At 41.2% G+C, this 22926-nt stretch overlaps 2 pseudogenes; both read right to left on the bottom strand.

The window, feature by feature from the left end:
• LOC140949481 (uncharacterized) overlaps nt 1-22926 on the bottom strand; it is a 257928-nt pseudogene that overhangs the window by 208015 nt on the left and 26987 nt on the right.
• Nucleotides 19966-21394, bottom strand: LOC140950697 (uncharacterized; annotated as a pseudogene).

The following is a 22926-nucleotide window of genomic DNA, read 5'->3' as shown; positions in this document are numbered from 1 at the left end:
GCTGGACACTTCAACTGCAGATGCCTGCCAGGATTCACAGGAAATTGTCGCCAATGTCATGGTATAGTTATCTCTTTTTGTATTATGGAAGCGTGGATTGATCAAGCATTAGCTGTGATCTGAGAACTTTAATATCCAACGCGCTGGAAAGGCTAGGTGTTACCTAGTACAACTTAGGGGTTGCTCACTAGATTATATAGAGTATTTAGGGATGGGCTGGAGGAAAATTTAATAAAAACACCAAGAAAAATTTCCTCCAACCACCACCCACCATGCTCTCCACACTGAAAACTGAATACTCTACAATACGCGATTTGCGCTCTGTTCACCCACCCATCTCATACTTCTGTATATCAAGACTGCAAGCCTTGGTGTTTGAGCCACTTTGGGGAAACTAAAAAAACCTGTTAACTGGCAATAATATATGAATTTTAGTCTAATCATTGGTATCGTTTGCCCTATCAATATTACAGAGTGGATCGAATTGTGCAAATTTGGTCATTGGAAGGGTAAAATTTGAGTAATTTTTTTCTAAAAAGCGTAGCAACTGGGGATAAGCTTCGCGACGAAATTCTTCGACAGGCGTCTGAAATACAGGCCGTGAAAAACAACTTCTCCTCAAAGTCCGGGCATGAACGCATTCCAACCGGCTGCCTCGTCAAGCACATCACGGCCAGTATTTCAGACGCCTGTGGAAAAATTTCAGTCCCTATTTAGGGCCCGAATGTCATCGGGGTCAGAATTCTATACCTAGATGCCGCCGATTCTATCAACGGCCGTCAATGGAAAGTTGCTATTCCTCCATGTTTACTTGGGCTTTTTTCCCGACGCTTAGGGCATGCTTCCTGGATACAACTATCTGCTGGAAGTGAATGCATACTTATGACGTATATTTACATACATGTTACGCATAACGTATACGTATGAAATCATGGCTTTTAACGTAATTATATTATGTTCATAACGTATAGAGCGGTTTTCACTTGACTGTCGTAAAACCAAAACCAAAGTAAATACACCAGCCAACCAAAGGGCGTAGTAAAACCAAAACCAAACCAATTTCTCAATTACTTTCGACAGTCAAGTGAAAACCGCTCTATTTACGCTATGTGCGTGCGTGTAATTAAAAACCAAGAGCCATTATGGCTCTTGTCAAAATGTATATTTACGTCATGGCATAATGGTTCGTAACGTATAGGTATGCATGCATCTTGCCAACAACGTCCGTATATTGATGCGAAAAGTTAGGTCGGTTTTATAATAGGGACCTTTAGCATCAGGTTTTTCGTGGGAAACGGCAAACGGCAAACCGCAAAATGTCGTGTGACCACGGCCTTGCGGTCACGTTTGCAGTTTGCAGTTCACGTTTGAACCGCAGGAAGGGCTTCCAACGTAAGTGATTTACGGCAAGGTTTTTTGCCACGAAAAATTGTACAGCCTCGCGTTTAAAGGTATGGACTAGCTTTTTGTATCCGTTTGCGATGTGTTTGTTGGATTTTTGATCTCGAATCAATGAATTATTGCTGATTTTTGGGCGATTAAAGTGATGCACTTCGACTTGATGAAAACAACATGGCGGCCCTAAACAATGAACGCGTAGTTCAAATCAATTTTATATTCCTTTCTGCCGTACTAACAATGGAAAGTATTCTGTTCCAATTCAGAGTTTAATTTTTTTTTCTATCTTGTTACTGAATTCATGACTTAACTCAGTCTCTGTTTGGTTCCTACTTTGAAGTGTCACTCCGCGAATATCATTTTATTTTGCTTATTTCTTTTAGACTGGGGAGCTCAGGCTTCATAAAGCCTTCTGGTTTCTTCTGGGCTCCCTTGCAACCTTACAATCCCTATATGTATTCTTGTATTGTATTGTATTTTGGCTAAATAAAAGTGAACTGAACTAAACTGAACTGAACGCCTTGCTAAAGTTTGAAATCTCGGCAACGCGAAACTGGAAACGCGTAACTGCGGTTTGCGGTTTGCGATTTGCGGTTTACCTGATGCTAAAGGTCTCTAATACCCATATTCTTATCTTGATACCAATAGTTATGGTCCAATACGAATATCTGAGCTCTTCTTCATATTTACATAATAAATCTTTTTTGTCATAAGCTAAGAGGCATATGATTTTTCGGGGATTCTAAGTTCGATTATAAGTCCACTAAATTTTACGCAAAATGACCTGTGCGCAACTTCGGACAAAAACACGAACTTTGAATTTCTCGAAAAATATGCTGCAGTAAAACAATGTAAACCAAGGCTTGAAAAACCACCACAAAAACCGTGAACGATCAAGGTAGCTCAACGTTGGATCAAAAAATAAGATCGTGATCAGTCGAAAACGATAAAAATAGAATTAAAGTAAAAAAGACTACTGCATAGACTGATCAAACAACATGAAAAAGGCTGAGGTATACAATATTTCGAGTGGCCAACACCAGTCTTCATCAGGTTTATTGGGAAAAACCACGAATATACAGTATATATACTGCTGTAAAATAATAAGCGAAAGTTACATGGTACGACGTGGTAAGGTGTGGCTGCTAAGAAAAATAAACCGAAAAAAGATAATGATTACATAATGATAATAATTCGTCACGTTTGTTCATTCCCAGAAGCTCGATGGTTTTCGCTTTATGAATGAGGTGCGCCTCACGTGCTTTCCAAAGACAATCGCGTTCATATCTAAGTGTTTCAATTGGGATAAGTAACATATTGGAAACAGAGTGGCTATTGCTGAGAAAGTGTTCTGAAACTGCGGTTTGGATGTAACAACCGGATGGGTTAAGCATAGGGCGTCTATGTTCATTAAAACGGTCCTTGGGGCGGCGTTTTCTTTCCCGTGCAAATTACAAAGGCGGCATTGAATCATGTAGATAACATTTAAAGTATTACAAGTAATGTGTGATTTGATTTTGTAGGTTACATCCGTAGAGTAGAAAGTAGAACAGTTTAGTTCACTATTTTCGAAGGTAATTTTCGCTTATGCAAGCTAATTGAGTTCAAACTATTTTTTCGTAAATTACGATAATTCATGGCATTTCTAAACTAATTGACAGCTAGTTCGCGCGTATAGATAAAATCTTTGCTCGTTGGCACTTAGCGATAGCTAAGCAAGCTCGACTGTCTGCTTTGTAAGAGCGTCTCGTTTGTGTGTTACTCTGCCGGGATCCGGGCGAGAATCTATCCTGTCCCATTCCAGTATTAATTCTGTTGTACAATGTTAACGCTTTATTGATATTTTATTTTTCCCTTCAAGATTTTTCCAGTTATTACTTTCAAAAATACCAAGATCTACCAACCAGTGGAGCTACTGATGTTGAGCAGTTCACTATTAATGGAAACCAGTTTCTTGCCTTCGCCAACTCCAGAAATGACAGCGATGGATTCAACACAGAATCATTCATCTACAAGATGAACAACCTTACTGAAAAATTCTCCCTGTACCAAACTATCAATACTATGGGAGCAGTAGATATGGAATATTTTACAATTGCTGATAAATATTACCTTGCCGTTGCCAATTTCGAATCTAGATCTACACGGCGACTGAAGTCAGTAATATATCAGTGGAACGGACAAGAGTTTGTTGTTTTTCAAAACGTTTCGACGAGAGGAGCAAGGAAATTAAAGTTCTATAAAACAGGGAATTAATTGTTTCTTGCCATTGTAAATTCGGAAAATGTTGGACAGGGAACTGTAGACTTAGTCATTTACAAGTGGAGGAACAACTCGTTTGATAAGTTTTCGAAGTTATTCCCAACCCTTGGAAAGTTTGGGGGGGTCGCGTCATTTGCGATTGAGAATGAAACGTTTATTACTTTCGCGAGTGATCATTGGCTGGAGGTGAGAAAGTGGTCAGGGAGGGGATTCTCTAGACTACAAACCATACCAACGTATGGAACTCGAGATGTGAAGTCGTTTAAAGTGAATGGTCAAATATTCCTTGCAATTGTAAACTTTTACGATGGATCGAAAGCCAACATTTACAAGTGGAATGGAAATGAGTTTGTCTCCTTCCAGTCACTTTTTACTATAGGAGCCATTGCCTGGCATCCATTTGTTATGTGTCGTCAAACTTTCCTGGGTTTAGCCGATACTTATGGAAAGTCAATTGTGTATCAGGCCATTGGATCAAGGTTCGTGAAGTATCAAGAACTTTCAACTCAGTGGGCTCATGGTATGACGTCATTTGTGCACGGAGGTCACAACTACCTTGTTGTTGCAAATGCCAAATGCAGTAACAAAGAAAAGTTCAATATTAACAGCACCGTATACAAGTTCAACTAAACGTTTAACCTAAGAAACATTTACAGAGCAAGAATAAACCATGTACCATGGATATGTCAACGTCAGGGCCGGCGGTTTCGATCCTCGAAAGATGATTAACGTTAACCCAGGATTAAGCCAATTTTTAAATAAGGTTTTCTTGTCTAAGAACGTGTAACTCGAGCTTACAAAAAGCACTTCTCAGCTTCAACTCCGAGATGCAATAATGATAATACAAAATGTTACTCTAAACAATACATAGGAATCAAAAAATACAAAAACGAAACAAAACTTTAATCCTGGATTAACGCTAATCGGCCGTGCAGGAACCTGGCCCAGGGACCTTTACCTCGAAAGATGGTTAAGTTTAACCCAGGATTAAGCCAAATTTTAATCAAGGTACCGAGTCTTGTCTGAGAACATGCAACTCGAGGTTTCAAAATACTGTTGAGCGTTCACTCCAGGATACGGTAATTATAACACAAAATGTTACTCTATGCAATGCATAGGAAGGTTAATACAAAAAACGGAACAAAACTTTAATCTTGGACTAGCGCTAATCGGCCTTGCAGGAACCGGGCCCAGGTCTGTAGCTATTGATCACTAAATAAGAAATTCCAAGTGCATAAACAAAGGAAAGCTGAAGTTCAAGGCTTTTTATGACGCATTTTGGTCAGTATCAGCCCTAACTTATACAAGAATAGATATAACGTAAGATATCAATAAAGTAAATGAGCCTGCGAATGCAGCCGTCTCTTCTCACTCCTCGCCACTAGGGACGTTTCGCGGGGAGCTGAGAGTCGTCTGCGATTCGGCCCCCAAAATTCCATACTGATGACGTTTTTTGCCCGGATTCTGGTCAGCGAGCGCTAATTTGTGGACGTAGTATTTTCATTTTTTCAGCTATTGCTTACGAATTGCAGACAAAAGTCAAAAGGTCACAAGGATCAAATGTGAACGCCATGAATCTACTAAAAACAAGAAGCATTTGAGCTTTGCAAAGGCTTGAGCGGAGATTGAAGAACTCACAACTGTACGATAATAGACTAGAAAAAACAACAGAACAATATACTTCTTTACCAAACTGGAAAAGTTTTATACTGAATTTCCATGGTCTTGTTTTTTTTTTGTTTGTTTGTTTGTTTGTTTTTTTTTAACGAGAAATGCCTCCTTAACGAGAAGCACATTTGTGGGCGACAAGAGGAGCCCGCAATCCTAATCTCCAGGTTGTTATCACGCATGCGTCGCATGTATACAGCCAGCATTCCACTAAGAATTATGGAATGAACAGAACGCAATAGACCTATTTACCGATACGACGGCTATATCATATAATACTCCTTAAATCGAATTAATTCAATACTCGTAATCTGATCACGAGTGCTTTGACTATCTGTCACGTGAAACGTATGCAAAGCACAACGTTGGTGCAAAGCGTTTTGGCCTTCGATCGTTGTCGCTCGCACTCCGTAACCTTTGGTTAATATATAACAATTATTCACCGAAGTGGAGGTGGCTATCCACCACTAGCCACCGACTAAAACAGTGAGATAATTGAGCATAAAAAAGGATGATTTATAGCTCATTTACGGTTGCGAACGATTACAATTTTGGCGCGCAATGATCGAGCGGCCGAGGTCGTCGCTTTTTCTTGCCGACAAACTTGAATAAAACTTTTGAACGCATTGGTTTAGCTCTTACGGGGAAATTTCTTCAAAAGGAGTTGTGAATTCTTTTTGTATTTAAAATCATTCTGTAAAAAAGATTATTAAATTTGTTTTTTTAGTTTATGTAGGAAGAAGTCAACTAAGTAAAGTAACGCAAGACTTCAGCTTAATTTGCATTTGTAAACAAAAAACTTTTTCACCAGTTTAATCGATAAATTCAAGTCAAAAAGACAAAGCTTTACCTGTTAAAACTTCCAAACCGAACTTCGTCACCTTCTTTGTGTATTTGGGGAAAAACTTGCTTGATTAGTTGTGAAAAGTCTTTGTTAGTTACGGCAGCAAACCGGGAGGGCATTTTGCTCGCAACTTAAACGCGAGTTTGGCGTCGCTCACTCGGAGGAACTGGAGGTGAATCAGTGAATAGTGCAGGATATTCACTGACTGACTAGCCAATCAAAGCGCGCGAAAAACACTATCCACTGTTTTAGTATATACTAAATGGATTTAGCCACGGCTAAAAGCGAAGCTCTCGATAATATTCATAGTTTATTCAGCAAAACATAAAATCGTATAACGCAAAGCGGCGAAGGCAACGCCGGAGAACGGTGAAAAAACAGCAAAAGGTGTAATTGGCAAAAAGCAACTTTGCGCGTGCAGCACACTTTTTTTGTACATTTCTTCGCGGTTGTTTTGCATACATGTAACTACAACGTAAAGGTAATGTTACACAGGACGATTCGCAACGTCGATTTTTAACGCAACACAGCGTCACACTATCGGAACAATGTTAATACTATTTGAAACCATGTCGCAGCAATGGTGCAAGGCTCTGTTGCGCTAAAAATCGTCGTTGCGAATCGTCTCGTGTAACATCATCTTAAAACTTCCAGAAACTTCCTAGTTTAAGTTCTATGGAGGAAATGTCGTACATGTTCTCGTTCACTATTTTTCAATGCCGCTCATTTTTACCTTGCATTGGTAGCCGCAAGCATTTCTCATTTTCTCACCGCCATTACAAAAATTCATGTTGTTCTTCCAACAAAAAAAAAATGTCCGCTTTCTTTTTATCTCTCGCTCGACATCTCGATCTGTCGCTCTTTTTCTCGTTGAGCTTCGCTGGCCTGCCCCCTACGTTCTCTTTTTCTCTGTCTTTCTCTTGCTTTAATTTGTGGTCTAAGCTTAATACTTTAGACAACACGGATACAGAAACAATTTCCACTTTCCGTTTTCGTCTTTATGGACTCTTTAGTTGTCTCTGCATTACAAGACACGCGTGGCTGTGCGATTGCCCGCCAAAATAACCTCCAGTTGCATTTGGGTTGCCATACCTGTTGATTGAGTTATTTTACATTGGTATGCCTGTGGTGAGGAACGGATCAATATTTTTTCTTCAAAGTTTTGCGAAAAGTAGACCAATCGAGACTAACAGACGCGAAAGAGTCCCATTTCAAAAGTATAACTCAAAAAAGCCAAGAAGAACAGCCATTTTGGAATGTCGGGCACAGTAGGGTGAAAATCAACCCCACTACAACTCACCTTGAAGATTCTCGCATCAATACAATCAAACACTTAAATAGCACTTTATGCCAAAAACTATGGAGCAAACGCGCCGAGGAAGAAATTTGAATATCCACCTTAATCTAAACTAAAAAATAATAAGATTAAAAGTGCTTATTCAATCGAAAGCTATCCAATACTTCTGTTTACAACGTTTGTATTTCGTACAATGTAAATTGTTCAGTGTTCCTCGTTTCTTCTTTCTTTTTTTGTGTGTGTTTTAAAGTACGTCTGGCTGTGACAGACCTAAAATTATTAAAACTGCAACATCTTAGTAAAAATATTTCCATCATGATTACTCACTAGTTTAGCCTGTCAGCTGGAGAGCTGCCGTGTAGTTCTTCTTTAAGCTTTTTTTAAGTTACCGTGGACATTTTCACTTTGTGGATCAAGCTTTAGAGCCTTTCTACAGTAGTGTTTACCGGCTTGCTAATGTGTCCCCCATCTGTGAAATAACACCCCTGTCAAGTAAACAAAAAAGATAGTGTTGGAATTAATTTGAGACTGCGTTTATGCACAGATACAAGTTACTTAAAAACAACAGTAAATAATAACCGAACGGTACAACAACAATTATTGTAAACGCCTTGTAAAGCATAATAAACTTTGCCCAGGAAAGCCTAACATGCTCAGTAGCGTTTACTTCAATGGTTACACTATATAACGATGCGAGTCAGGCCTCCGTTTTGGGGGGAAGCGGTGAAATTCGGCGGGTAGGTAAAAGTAAAAGAAACGGTAGGACCGCATTATCACAGTTTAAATCAACCTATACATACAAGAGGATATTACACTGTGGCGCGAAGATATGAATTTTATTTTTGAGTGGCAAAATATTGTTTTTGCCACGAGAAAATAGAATTCATATCTTCAAGCCGCCGTGTGACGTTCTTTTTAGATATAGACAAAAAAGACATCGATGAAATATAGATACTCGTGCCAAAGGAGTATAGGATTTGGAGGAGTGTAATTTGAAACTTGTATGACCCCCCCCAATTTCCGATTTTTTTCGCATGGCCCCCCCCCCCTCATCAGAGTAATTTTTTGGAAGGCCCCCCCTGTGGGATTAGCCCTTAATCCTCTTACTTAGTAACCGCGCTCGACTTATATATCCTGATATGATTGTACAATAGTTCAGTTGACCTTAGGCCTTGCTCATGTAATCTCCTTTAACAATTAAATTGTATAACCTTGAATATATACTTGGCCTCCACTCTTCGTTTCGCCTCCGATAATCGCACATGGTGTCAGAAGCGGGATCCTACAGCAGGAACAAGAAGTAGCGGAAAAGAAATTTGTTTCGCCACTGTATTTCACATCGCGTGAATGAATTCCAACGCTGAAGGTCCAAACGAAGAAAGAATCGAGGAACCAAGCACGCCAAGCACGCCAGTCACGTCACCGCCCACAGCCGCAGAGGCATCGAGTTTAACGGGCCCAATACAGACGAATAACCCACAAGGTGGAAGCGTGAAAATGGCCACAGCCAATTTTAATGTTCCTCCTCCGGCTAAGTTTGATCCCAAAACAGACGATTGGGACCACTGGATCAAGCGATATGAATTATTTGAAGCAGCTACGGAACGTGATGAGCTGTCAGATAAAGTGCGCATCAATACGCTTATTTACGTAATGGGAAATAACGCCGCCGACATTTATGACAGTTTCAAACTGATAGGGGAAGATATCCTGTACGCAAATGTCAAACAAAAATTCAAGGATCATTTTAAAGGAAAAGTCGCTTTAGTCTTCGAGAGAACACAGTTCGTAAGACGCTTTCAGCAAGACAAAGAATCTGTCCTGACCTTTATAGAAGACCTTCAGAAAAGAGCCGACCTTTGCTCTTTTGGGGACCTTGGTGACCAAATGGTGCACACTCAAATAATAGCTGGTTTGCGTGATTCTCATCTCAGGCGACGATTGATGGCAAATGACAATTTAACTCTGGATCAAGTAATTAAAGAAGTTAAATCCGCCGAAATCACGAAACATCAAGATAAAATTCTTCAAAACAACTCAAGTGCCGCCGACATATCGGAAGTACATGACAGGAAAGTTCCAGAAAACAAACGTCGAAGTCCAAAACCCAAGCATTTTGGAGGTTCTTCGAAAACGAAGCAAAAATCGTGTTACAGATGCGGAGCTCAGCCAGGTCACCCTCCTGAGCGTTGCCCAGCCAAAGATGCTACCTGCAACGCGTGCAACAAAAACGGTCATTATTCCAAGGTCTGCAAATCTTCAAAACGAGTCCATAGGGTTGAAGAAGATTCGGACGAAGATGATACCTCTGTAATGACCGTCAATGAAGTTGTCAACGCAATCGAAACATCAGAGAAATGGCGTACAAATCTTTTAATAGGAAACTCCGAAATAAATTTCAAGATTGATACCGGCGCGGATGTCACAGTTATTCCTGAAGAAGTTTTTCGCCAATGCAACTTAGGAAAACTGCACTCCACCTCCAAAAGACTCTTTGGAGCCGATCACAATGGTCTTCGTGTAATGGGAACAGCTCGTGATACTTTATCCCTGGGAGAAACGTGCGTGACGGAAGATATTTATGTTGTCAAAGGTTTAAAAGAGCCTCTTCTGGGACAGCCAGCGATTGAAAAGCTAAATTTATTGGCTAGAATCAATGAAATCCAAAGTCAAAGTTACGAAGAAAGGATTAAAGCGAAATACCCTCAGCTGTTCCATGGACTGGGAGAACTTGAGGGAGAATATGAAATCAAGTTGAAGCCAGACGCTCAACCGTTTGCAATCATGACCCCAAGACGTATTCCATTACCAATGAAAAGCAAAGTAAAGGAAGAACTTGCTAGAATGGAGAAGCTGGGAGTAATCAGAAAGGTTGACAAGCCTACAAACTGGTGCGCTGGAATGGTCACAGTACCTAAATCAAACGGGAAACTCCGAATATGTGTGGATCTGACAAAGCTAAATGAAAACGTTTGCCGTGAAACGTATCCTCTTCCAAAGATTGACGCCTTGCTAGGAGAGATTGGAGAGTCCACAGTGTTCACAAAAATTGACGCAAATTCAGGTTTTTGGCAGGAGAAGCTAGCAGAAAACTCTCAACTCCTGACTACGTTTCTGACTCCCTTTGGCAGATATTGTTTTCAGCGACTCCCCTTTGGTTTAAAATCAGCACCAGAACGATTCCAAAAGAGAATGCTAAACGAGCTGGAAGGTTTGGAAGGAGTGATATGCATTATGGATGACATCCTTGTGCATGGAAAGACGCAAAAAGAACACGATGAACGACTTGAAGCAGTTTTAACAAGATTGATCAGAGCAAGAATTACCCTGAACCCAGAGAAGTGCGAATTTTCAAGGAAACAATTGAAGTTCGCGGGCCATAGTCTCAGCGCTCAAGGAACAGGCCCCGATCCAGACAAGACTGCAGCAATCGAAAAGATGGAGAGACCGCAAAATGTTGCAGAACTACGAAGATTCCTGGGAATGATCAACCACCAACAGAAGTTCATCGAAAACCTGTCCGAGAAGACTATGCCTCTTCGCGATCTCCTTTCAAGCAAGAACGAATGGCACTGGGGCCAAGCTCAAGAAGAATCTTTCTCTCGCTTGAAGAAAGAAATGACTCAAGCGCCAGTTCTCGCTCATTACTGCTCCGAGAAAGAAACTATTATATCTGCAGACGCCTCGTCGTATGGATTAGGAGCAGTCCTCTTACAAGTCCAAGAGGATGACACAAAGAAGCCAATCGCGTACGCTTCGCGCTCTATGACGTCTACCGAACAAAGATACGCTCAGATAGAGAAAGAAGCACTCGCAACCACTTGGGCTTGCGAAAAGTTTTCCGACTTTGTCCTCGGTAAAGAGTTCCTTATCGAAACGGACCACAAGCCGTTGGTGCCTTTACTAGGATCTAAATGTCTCCAGGACATGCCACCACGTATTCAGAGGTTCCGGATGCGACTTATGCGCTACTCGTACCAAATAGTCCATGTACCCGGAAAAGATCTCACCACAGCTGATACCTTATCAAGAGCGCCGCTTCACCGAAGTCTGACGAAAGACGAGAAGCAACTTAATGAAGATTTAACCCTCTATGTCTCACACATAGTCGAATGCCTGCCAACTACGGAACGCCGCTTGCAAGAAATACGCCTTCATCAGGATGAAGATGAAGTTTGCTCAAAGCTTAAGCTGTTCTGCAGTGAAGGCTGGCCAGAGAAACATCACCTGAATTGTACACTCCAACCGTACTGGCAGTACAGAGCAGAAATCACTGTTCAGCAGGGAATCCTAATGAAAGACGACAGAGTCATAATTCCCTCAGCGTTAAGGCTCGATGTATTAGACAAGATACACACAGGTCATCAAGGCATCCATGCCGCGAAAGGGCGAAAAGTGGTGTCTGGTGGCCGAATCTCAGCAAGCAGATAGAAGATCTTGTCAGAGAATGCCCTACTTGCATCAAGACGAAAACTAATCGTGCAGAGCCCATGATTCCTTCACAGTTACCCGAGCGTCCATTCCAGAAAGTAGGAACCGATCTATTCGAATGGAAAGGACAAGAATTCGTTCTCGTGGTAGATTACTTCTCGCGATATTGTGAAATTGGAGTACTTCGAAAATCCACCTCTCAAGAAGTGATCAATCACCTAAAAGCGATTTTCGCGCGCCATGGAATTCCAGAAACCGTGATCTCCGATAACGGACCACAGTATTCCTCAGCGGAATTCGCCAAATTTGCAGAAGACTGGGGATTTACACACATTACCAGCAGTCCAAAATACCCCCAAAGCAACGGAGAAGCCGAACGTATGGTGCAAACAACTAAAAACCTCCTTACCAAATCCGACGATCCATATGAAGCACTACTCGCTTACAGAGCTACCCCACTTGAAAACGGATTCAGCCCAGCCGAATTATGCATGGGAAGGCGACTACGCACCACCCTTCCAACTATCCCATCTAAACTAACACCGCAATGGCCTGAGTTAACGAAATTGCGTGAAAAGGAAGCCAAGATTGAGACCAAGCAAACAAAAGATTACAACCGACGACATGCAGTTAAAGAGCTAAGTCATCTGTCACCAGGCGATCGTGTTTATATCCCTGATGGTAAAGAGAACGCAGTAGTAGTAGCCAAAACACCAGAGCCACGTTCCTATTACCTCGACACTGACAGTAACGCAACGGTTAGAAGAAACAGACGGCAGCTCAATCCAAATCCTAAGGAAGCAAAGTACGTAGCAGGAAGCCCTTTACCCGATCCTCCTGAAACTTCTAAGGGTCAGCCACCTGTTCCGGCAGAGAAGAAAGATGCTTTACGGTCTGCTCAAAAGTCTTCCATTCCAGTTCCCGTTCCTGGAAACACTACTCGTTCCGGAAGAAAAGTTAACCCGCCCAAGAGATTAGGTTTTGATTAGGACTGAAAGAACATTTGTTATAAGTGATTCGTTTCGTGATCGAAATACTTGATTGACTCGCTTCCTATCGTTAAAGAACTTTGCACAGAGACATTCTTATAGAAGTACCAAAATGTCTAGAAAGGGGGATGTGGGATTAGCCCTTAATCCTCTTACTTAGTAACCGCGCTCGACTTATATATCCCGATATGATTGTACAATAGTTCAGTTGACCTTAGGCCTTGCTCATGTAATCTCCTTTAACAATTAAATTGTATAACCTTGAATATATACTTGGCCTCCACTCTTCGTTTCGCCTCCGATAATCGCACACCCCCCCCCCCCCCCCATGAATAAAAAAATACATAAGGTATTAAAAAAGTTACTGCATTAAAATTTCGTTTTGTTACATTTCACGTAATTTAGTGAAAGAAAGCTGAAAGCTAGAAAGCTCTTTTTAATAAATCCTCACTCAAAAGAATGAAAAGTCAATTTCAGCTCTTCTTGTTACTGCTCGTCCTGAGCGTGTTCTAGCTGGCCGCTCGTCTACATATTCCTCGTCTGAGGGCGATAAAAGCAAGAACGACATCATTTGAGTCGTCTTCAGAGTCAGGGGCATCACTCTTGTAATCATCATCAGTTTCTTCTCCCTCACTGCTTTCACCACTGCTGTCTAGTTGACCTGATTCATTGCTGCCTCTCACTTCGGCCTGACCTGAGGAAGGGGACACCTCGTAGTAGTTTCATGCCCCTCCCATTAAATTTCTCAGAGAAAAGCTCTGGTAACGAGGTCAGTTCCAATTCAGGACTGAAATTATTGGTTTTAATTATATGAGCTTGACAACAACATTTTTATGAATGAAAAGAAAGTTGTTGCTATTCAAGACTGTTATTATGGTATGTTCACTGTCCTTATAAAATATAAAAGCTGTTGAGAAGTTTTCTTGTTACCCTGGAACTGTTTTAGCATATTTGTTATAAATAAAAGAGCACAATTTTTCTTCGATCTGTAAACATCTCTTATCCTATTTTTAATCTAATTTTTTCGTCCGACCCCCCCCCCTTTCCTTCATTTTTTTTCGGCTGGCCCCCCCTTTAAAGCCATTTTTTCGAGTGGCCCCCCCCCCCCAAATCCCACCAGCCCCCCCCTCTCTCTTAAAAAATGAACGGTCCCTTATTGTTTTAACTTTTTGGTAGGTTCATGCACTTTTTCTGTTTTTTTAAGCGCTGATGAAAATAGCAACAATCGGCGCTATATAAGTTTTATTATTGTTTTTATATTATTATTGCGTTTGAACTGGTCCCTCTCCAAGCCGAGGCAACTTTATTGAGGAGGGGAAGAAAGCGCGCGGAGGACAATTTCCCGGCTATTTTCTCCTCCCATATCACACCTGTGTCCTGTTTTAATATTTTATTCTTGAAATACCAGCAGGGGCCTCTACGGGAAACAGCGGCCTAAATCCCCTTCACCGGCGTCTTTGTCTGATGGTACTGTAATCCTATAACGAATCACGTACCACAAACTCAATTTTCTGTCGTCCGAACATGTAAGCAAGGTTGAAATGAACTGACAGCTCATTAGAAATGTGGTTTTTAACTTCTCTGATCACAGTTATCGCTGGGCGTAAATTGTCTGCAGTGCTATGAAAAACTTTTTTAGCTTGCGTGCTGTTTCTCATTGTATGCAAATTTTCTTGCCATATGTCATTGTTTGTTTCTTTAAGTTAGTTAATTATTCTACATTTAGTCTAAATCCCCGGGGGGGGTACTCCCTAAATTGGGCTATATAGGTATGTGCGGCCCCGAAGGGTAGGGTTTTTCAGCCGTTTTGGTCATAAATTGGGTATCGATTTTGGCTATTTTGCCGCCATTTTGGTCATAAATAAGGTAACGATTTTTGCACTGTAGTCTTAACTTTGCAGTATTATAACCTACCTAATAAAAGCAGATAAACATTGCCTTTAACATTGGTCTGAGCTAGAGAAATAATTATAAGGCAGGTCTGAAACAGGGTATTGATTTAAGGGTCAGGTCATAAATAGGGTATCAAATTTTTGGTTAGCTCATAAATAGGGTAGGGAAAATCGCAGATTTTGGTCATAAATAGGGTAAGGGTTTTGGGAAGCGGGCCGCACACCCCTACCCAATTTTTCTGCGAGTACCCCCCCCCCCCGGGTCTAAATCACACTACTGATTCAACGGCTTATTACTTCTAAAGGTGAATGTTGGAACATGTGAAATATCAAGTTGAAGTCTTTTTTAGTTCTTTCCAGAAAGCCGTTTAAATTTTCTTATGTTTAGAGCCGCAGTCTGCTTTGTTTCTTCTTAAGCTAAGATGGCCAAAAAACAAGGAAAATGTTGCCGAACAGCGAAATTGAGACTCGCGTCCGCTTTGGATGCAGTAATCTGATACTTTTAGCCCGGCTTCGGGCCCTTACGAGTAAGATCGGCTCCTGAAGAAAGTTATGATTGATAAATCGACTGTTAGAGGTTGCAGTCGTCGATCGAACTTTGTATTAATAATCCCACTCGTGATAAAAACCATGGGTCGAAGTGGAAATTAATCCGAATTGAGCCAAGGGAGTGGAGCGCGAGAACTAAAAAACCTTGTCACATTTGTTTGACAGATGTTTGACTTACGCAAAAAGTGAAGTTGCATGCCACACGGCTTCTCAGCTCTCTTTCGGCAAGAACTGACGCAGGTTTTAGTCAGTAAAGAAGTTCGTTTTTGTGACGGTGTGATAAATACCAGGTCAGGTTAGCTACTACCTTATGGGCCAGATCAGTTAGTGCCGAGAGTGCGTGACCACAAACCAATCTCGCTTCAGATGTTGAACAGATAGTCTGCGGGGAGCAGACGCTTTTTCCGGAAGGGAGAGAGGCGACGATCGGAAATACGTCTGCGGCTCGCAGGCTATTCAAAAGGTGGATAGCGCTATCCACTGGATAAATTTCGATCCACTCGATAACGCAGTTGGAAAGCATAACACTTATCCGCTGGATAGCGATTTATCCGGTGGATAGCGCTATCCAACGTTTGAACAACCGGGGCCTGAAGGACAGGAATTGGAAAGGACGCTTTTTTTCCCTGTATGAACTGAACTACAGTGGAACCTCGATTTAACGAACCTCTATTTAACAAAAGGGAACTTAAGAACCACGACGACGACCGGAAGTGAGTTTCAGAGTACTGCGCAAGCGCGACCAGTAAATTTCGTCGTCGTGGTGTCGTCGACGACGCCAAACAAAGTACCATCGCGTAGTGCTGCAATCCACAAGCTTCGGCAGGTACAAATCCACTGTTTTAAGCGATTTTTGAAGTCCTTTGTTTTTTCTCATCCTCGTAAATCCAGGTATCGTTCCTTTTTTCTCCTAACAAGCGATGTTGATTGAAAATTCGACTAAAAGTGTACTATAATGAATTGTTTTTACTTCGAAGAATGACAACAGCTGTGAAAGCCGAGCGAGCGAACTCGTAAGTGAGAAATTTACTTGTACGTATTTAGGTAAGGCAAATTATAATATAGAGGAAATAAACTTTATATGGAAAACAGCTATCACATGTATCAGAATGTCTCTTTTTCCAAATCTAAACTCTGACAGACACTCGGACTCGGTCATCTCATTCAGGTTGAAAGTCGAATAATCTTTGTGCAGAAGGAAGGCGTTTTTCCACTCGAAAAGGTCAGACAACACAAAAAATTCTTCATCGTCAAAGGAATTAGACGTACGGTTTTAAAAAATAAGATCTTGCATTGTTTTAAAAGACGCCATTTCAAAAAACTTTGTTGCGAACGAACATCACAGTTTTACATTTGTGTTTACATTCAGTGTCGCCGTCGTAGACTTACCGACTGACTGCATCTTAATTTTTCTTTTTGCCGCCGAAACTGACGTTCTCGTTCCAGTCTTTTCCCAGTCAACAAACGTCGTCGTCGTGAACTTCGTCGTGGTTCTTAAGTTCCCTGTTGTACAACATGCAACAACCATAGTACGCTTGGTCTGCCTGTCAGATCAGCTGGCCTGTTTTTGTTTTTGTTTTTTTCGCCCGTGTGAGAGTTTTGGCTGTGAAGCTGCAAGGGAATTTCAAAACCTTTCCTTCCCTTCCCCAAGCCGAGCGGCTTTGCAGCTCCTCTGCCAAAACTTTGTGCGCGCTTATGATTCCGCTGACTAATACTACTGACTGCTACTACGGTTTTTGTTATGCTTCTACTTTTACTTCCTTCAAACTTTTTACCATTGCTTTCTCGATAATCATTACTAGTTAACTGTTTATAATCGTTTGGTCTGAAATTGTCTGATTATTGGGGAAGCTCCTTCTTCACATTAGTCACCACTAGCTTCAGGGGGCACGTTGTAATACGGATGATCTTCATTATGTTTGTTTAGATCCAGGTATGGTGCATCCCTCTGCATTATCACCTCCAGTTTTTCGATCATCTGAAAGAAACTGGGACGAGAGCGTGGTTCCTCCTTCCAACAGTCAGTCATCAGCTCATATCTGTTATGAATAAAAAACAATAACAACAACAATTTAAGTTAGTAAGAGTTCCATTCCATTATTACATACATAGAAACCGTTTCTATTTGACGTAAGATACCCCAATTTAGTAGAATAGTTTTTCCTTTAGACCAGATGGGAACCACTCACGCCGGATCATTAGGCTTGTCGGTTTCTTGCCTAGCCTGCGAGCAAGCTCTCCACTTGGGGCGATCTCGTGAGAAGTACACGCGCGAGCAGCACGCGAGAGAACACACGACAGCGACGGGACCCTCGCGTGGTGGATGGTTTTGGAATGGTCTACTGGAAATGTTGTTTAAAGTTTTCCAAGTTGAAAGAATTAGCCAACATCGCCAAATTTTGCTAATAAAGCTGTTACCAGGTAAGAGAAAGAATACCTAGTTTTAATCAATTACCATAAGGAAATATCAAACATGGAGAAAAAATCCTTGCTGTCGATCTCTGTTAAAGTCTTAACACTATCATACTACTGTATGAAACAAATATTTAAGCTAAGATTTTGCCGTCCGTCTGTTCAGTAACCAATTTGATCGAAGAAAACGTCAAAATTGCCAACCGACTTGTCTTCTGCAACGTTCATTGCTATAATTTATAACTATGAAGACGCACGGAAAAATCGAATCTATTTGTAAACTTTAAGACGATTCTAATCAAGAAACGTACACATCATCGGAGCACATGTCAGGCCTTTCCATGCGATAACCAGTGCCAAGCAGTCGATACAACTCTGAGTTGGTCAGCGTGGGGTATGGTACGCCTCCTGATCACGTTATGAAAAAGAAAAAATATACATGTTATTATTTGAAAATACGGCTCATTCCATTGGATAGATTTCTACTGGAAATGTCAATGTCCACGAGTCTTCATTCCCTCGCACTCAATAATGCAGCTTTGCAAAAGAATAGTGATTGAATAGGGGTCAGAGTTGCATTTAAATGTAAGGAAGAAAGCAAGCAAGAAAGAAAGAAAGAAAGAAAGAAAGAAAGCATGGTGCTTAGTAATAATGCTCTCTATAATGCGTACATATTTGATGCCGATTATCACTTATTTATAATCTCAGACATAAAGCCTAGTTCAAACCAAAAAAAAAAAAACTACGGACATGGCTTGCCACAAATACAACTGATCAGGTATCAGCCTGTTTCCTGATGGCAATAACCTTATTTAATAAGGACTCACTCTTTTAAAAGTCCCAGTGTCGTCCTTTAATATCAGGCTAGTCGCACTATTCAAGTCATATCCCCCGTGGCACTAGGGAGGACAGTTCTTGGGATCTCACTCCCCTTGGAAGGTAACATGATCAGTGTGTGACGGTCTACTCACCCAATGTAGCCATCTCCCAAAGAACAACACCAAAAGACCAACTATAGAGAAAAGCACAAAGGTCATGAACATTCCCACTGCATAAACACTATAAATTTTCCTCTTCTTCTTTTTACTTGATGAACTTAAGGGAAAAAGGGCGTGTGTCCACCTTTCCGTGCCTTCCCGCTTGACTGAACCCTATGACACCAGGCCTCAGATGCTCAAAGCCCTTAGCAAATGGCCTAGCAAGGTTAATAGAGTAGGGAAATCAATACCAATTTACGTGACGGGTCGGTCGCATATTCGTAAACTTTTCCCGGCAAAGGAAAGCTTCCAAGTGATCTTTATATACACTCTGATTTCAGAATTCAACAGACGCCGCTCTTGCTATTGACTATGAAAACTATATATAGTCCTGAGTCAAAATTGCGCTGACAAGTACGAAATTACCCACTATATTCACCACTGGAATTCTAGATCGGTTTGAATTAAACTCACTGATCACGATTTCTAGGGTAGCTGAGGTTTTCTGAGAAGCAATGTATCGAAATGTGTTTAAAAGAGTGGGAATCTTTTATACGTACGCATCACTTTTGGTAGTGTAAAGGCCTTGATAGAGTGATTCTGGGGCCATCCATTTCACAGGAAGTTTTTGGACTTCGCTGAGCTGCTCACATCTTCATAGATTTGTCTCATCAACCCAAAGTCTGACACTTTGATTGGGTTGTCATGGCCAACAAGATAATTACGGGCAGCAAGGTCTCTCTGAACAAGATTGTGAGATGAATCTAATTTTAAGAGGGAAGGAGAAAAAATGAAAATAAGTACCATAATACTTCAGTTACAGGGCTATTACTGCCTAAAAAGGCATGGGTGAAGGCGAGAAAATTAGGGGCAAAAAACTAAAAGAAAAATACTGAACTGAACTGATGTCAACGACTGATTCAAGATTATAGGAAACATGCCATATTTGGTTCGATTGACTAAGACAATTTCTCCACTAAAACTAATTTGACATTCTAATGAAAAAAAATCAAATCATTCTTCATCTAGAAAATTAACCCATATGTCCTTTATTTCTTGCTTGTGAAATAGTCTAAAACCGTTCTTTGAATGATGAAAACAGAAACTGAATCGAAGCAACGTCGCTCAGAAAATAATCATATAGTAATTACCATTCCTTTAGCTATTTGCCAAGCAAATAAAAAGAGTTGTTTGGATCGAAAGCTCTCCTCCTCGTATTTTTCGTCACTGCTGAGATCCTCGTCTGTTTTTCCGATTACAGGCGGTATGGCGGGGAAAGGCTTCGCTTGACCTTTTCCTGTTGACGCTTGGCTGCTGAGTAGTTCTTTGTCCGTTACTTTCCACTCCCCATCCTTAGTAAATTTACAAAAAAAATCAGTTATAATGGCCTACCCTAAACAACTCGAAGAAACCGTTTAGATCGATTCAATCGCTAAGACGCAGCCTTCGCGCAACTAGAACCCGGCCTTCCGAAAGGCCTGGTCGAGGTTGTACAGCCGCTTTTTAAAAAGCCTTGAACACCCTTGTGGACGGCCATTCTCCGGGCGCTGGGGTTTGTGGTGAGGGTTTCTCATCCAAGAATGGGATTCAATTCAGTTTTTTGTTTCAGGCCATGTTTGAACCTCTTCAGTGGGTGTCTAATGCTTCGCGCACCGTTAGCCAGGTTAGACAAGAAGACCATCTTCGGAAGGCGCGCGTCGTCCGTTCGAACCACATGTCCAAGCCCCGCAGCTTTGGTTTCATGATGAGTGCCTTAATGCATGGCATGTTGGTTCTGCGCAGCAATTCTGTCTTGGAGACTCTATCATCCCTGGAGATGCCCATAACTGCCTGTTCTTGGAGCTCCTGATAATCTTCCAAAGATGGAAACGCTTCGTCAAATTTGTTCACAGCGACGAGATTTTCATAGGCACTCTTAAGGATGTCAGACGGGTTTGTCTTGTTTATGGTCGCAAAGTACATATCTGCACGCCTCTTGCCTTGTCCTTTCGCGAGTTTTTCCATGTTCAGTTTAAAGGCCTCCACAGCAGCTTCTGACTCGAGCTTCTTATACTGGTACGGACTCGGTAAAGTGCCGAACTCACGCTGATAACAGCATCGCTGAACTGAAACAACAACGAAAGCTGTAAGTAACGCTCCAGCTAGCAAGAACAACGCTGCCGTCTGTGAATTTTTTCCCGCGTTCGCGTAATCTGCTTCGATTTGTAACTTTTGCGCGGCTGAGGCACTGATTAATTTAGCTGCTTTCGTTCCTCCGAGAGCGGCGCAGATGTAATAGTCACGCTGCAAGAGCGCCCAGAAAATCCACATGAACCCAGACAGAGAACTCTGGAATACGATTTCCACAAGAGCTTTGCTGCAAGGCCATCTTGGAAACAAACAACAGCAGTACCGTTTTGCTCTTCGCTTGTACGGACCTTCGTAATAACAGCATCCACGAACATGGTCCCAAAATCCGCTGTGAAGAAAAATCGTCGCGATAAACAAAAACAAAGCAGGAATGATGAAGAAACAGCTGGCGTAGAAAACAAAGTTTTCTGGAGGACACTGGAACTAGTGGAAGAAATCTTCACTCTGTACGACGGCATTCAGACCAAACAATCGTATGAGCGCATTAGCTCAAAATGGAAAACAAAAACTCATTTTAAAAAATAATTGGGTCTTTCAATACCCATTGTTCGAATGATCACGCTTGACAGTTACTAAGGACTCGAAGTGTGTATTAACTTCTGAGACCATGAACTCTTTAAAAAGCCACGATCCTAGGTTACCGACAGTTTGGGATTTTTAACAAAACTGTCAAAGAGTTCTGTGATCCAAACATTTCGATTACTATTTTCTTACAAGTTACTTACAAATACTAAGCTGCAACTTAATAAAACGCAATGTACGGGAAGTTGCATTTGTAAACTCTAAAAGTTTTTTTATTTTTATTTGTCGAGAAAGGGGCGATGATATTAGCGTTACTTATCAAAGACTGTCACACAGACTAGGAAAAAAGAGTTGTGGTTTGTAGACAACAAAATTGACGCTTGTGTTATCGACGAAAACACTCTTTTTTAGAATGTTATTTTCCGACCCACGGACTGAATATTCTTCATATAATAAGCCCCAAGGCCCTTTTCCCAAACGAAGATAAAATGCTCGATTGCTTCTGTCGCTTAATCGCCCTGGACAACGATTCAGAACTAGTTCGTTTCAAAGAGTTCTTTCCTTGAAGGTCCTCTTTCGAAAGAGGCTCCGAAAGGTGGCGCACAAGACCATTACACTTAGCAGCACCTTTGAAAGGTCCTTTATTTTGCGGGAGCTCTTCCTCTTCTCTTCCCTTCGATCTAAAGTAAATTGATTTGACTTCCTTCTTACTTACTTTGGTCGTTGCTTCTTTGTCATCCGTACTGTTTTTGACGTTGTTCTCGATTTCTTGATTTTCGATCTTATTGCAGTCATTTTCCCCGCTCTTTTCCTTAACATCCTGATCTTCTGATGCACTTTTATTACTCTCAGGCGATCGTTCAACAGTCTTCGGTTTAAAGAAATTCTTTATAGTTACAGGAGGGGTAGTAGCTTTAGTTAACGTCCTTTGGTTGATGGGCGTTTCCGGTTCCTCATACGCTCGGCTGGCCTTTGATGGCTGTTTAGAACGTTCTATTGAACTCAAAACACCATTTTGTTTGTCCTAGAAAATAAAGGAAAAAAAAACAGATAATCGTTTAAATCAAAACGATACCTAATAAGGTTCGAAGTTGAAGCCTGGAAGCAGTAGCAAAGCATGACAAAAATTTCAACCAGACTCTTGCTAACGTCCCCAGAAACGGGGGCAATGACAGGAGGCTGAACTCGCAGGTTATTAAAAATTTGAAATAAATATCAGTTAAGTAACAAGATCATGTTGCGATGTTTTAAAAATAAAACTTATTCTCTGGTGTGTGCTATGAAGACCCAATATCCACAGACAAATAAAATCTCCAGACTGTTCTCCATGTATATCTTTAAAGAATTAGAACAGAGAATTTGACAAAAGATCAACTTATGGTGACATTTTATTAATTGTTATAACCTTTTCTCTTGGTTACGTATTGATATTGTGGATCATTATACGCTTCTAGGAAACCGCCCACCTACCCCTCCCCTAAGCCAACATTTTGCCCTAAGTGAGAAGTACGTGTTAATGTTGACTTAGGGGAGGGGTAGGCCGGTAGTTTATATT

This window comes from Porites lutea, chromosome 10 (genome assembly GCF_958299795.1).
Source record: "Porites lutea chromosome 10, jaPorLute2.1, whole genome shotgun sequence".
NCBI classification, from domain to species: Eukaryota; Metazoa; Cnidaria; class Anthozoa; order Scleractinia; family Poritidae; genus Porites; species Porites lutea.
Note: the sequence above shows the minus strand (reverse complement) of the source record. Positions and strands in the feature narration are given on the sequence as shown.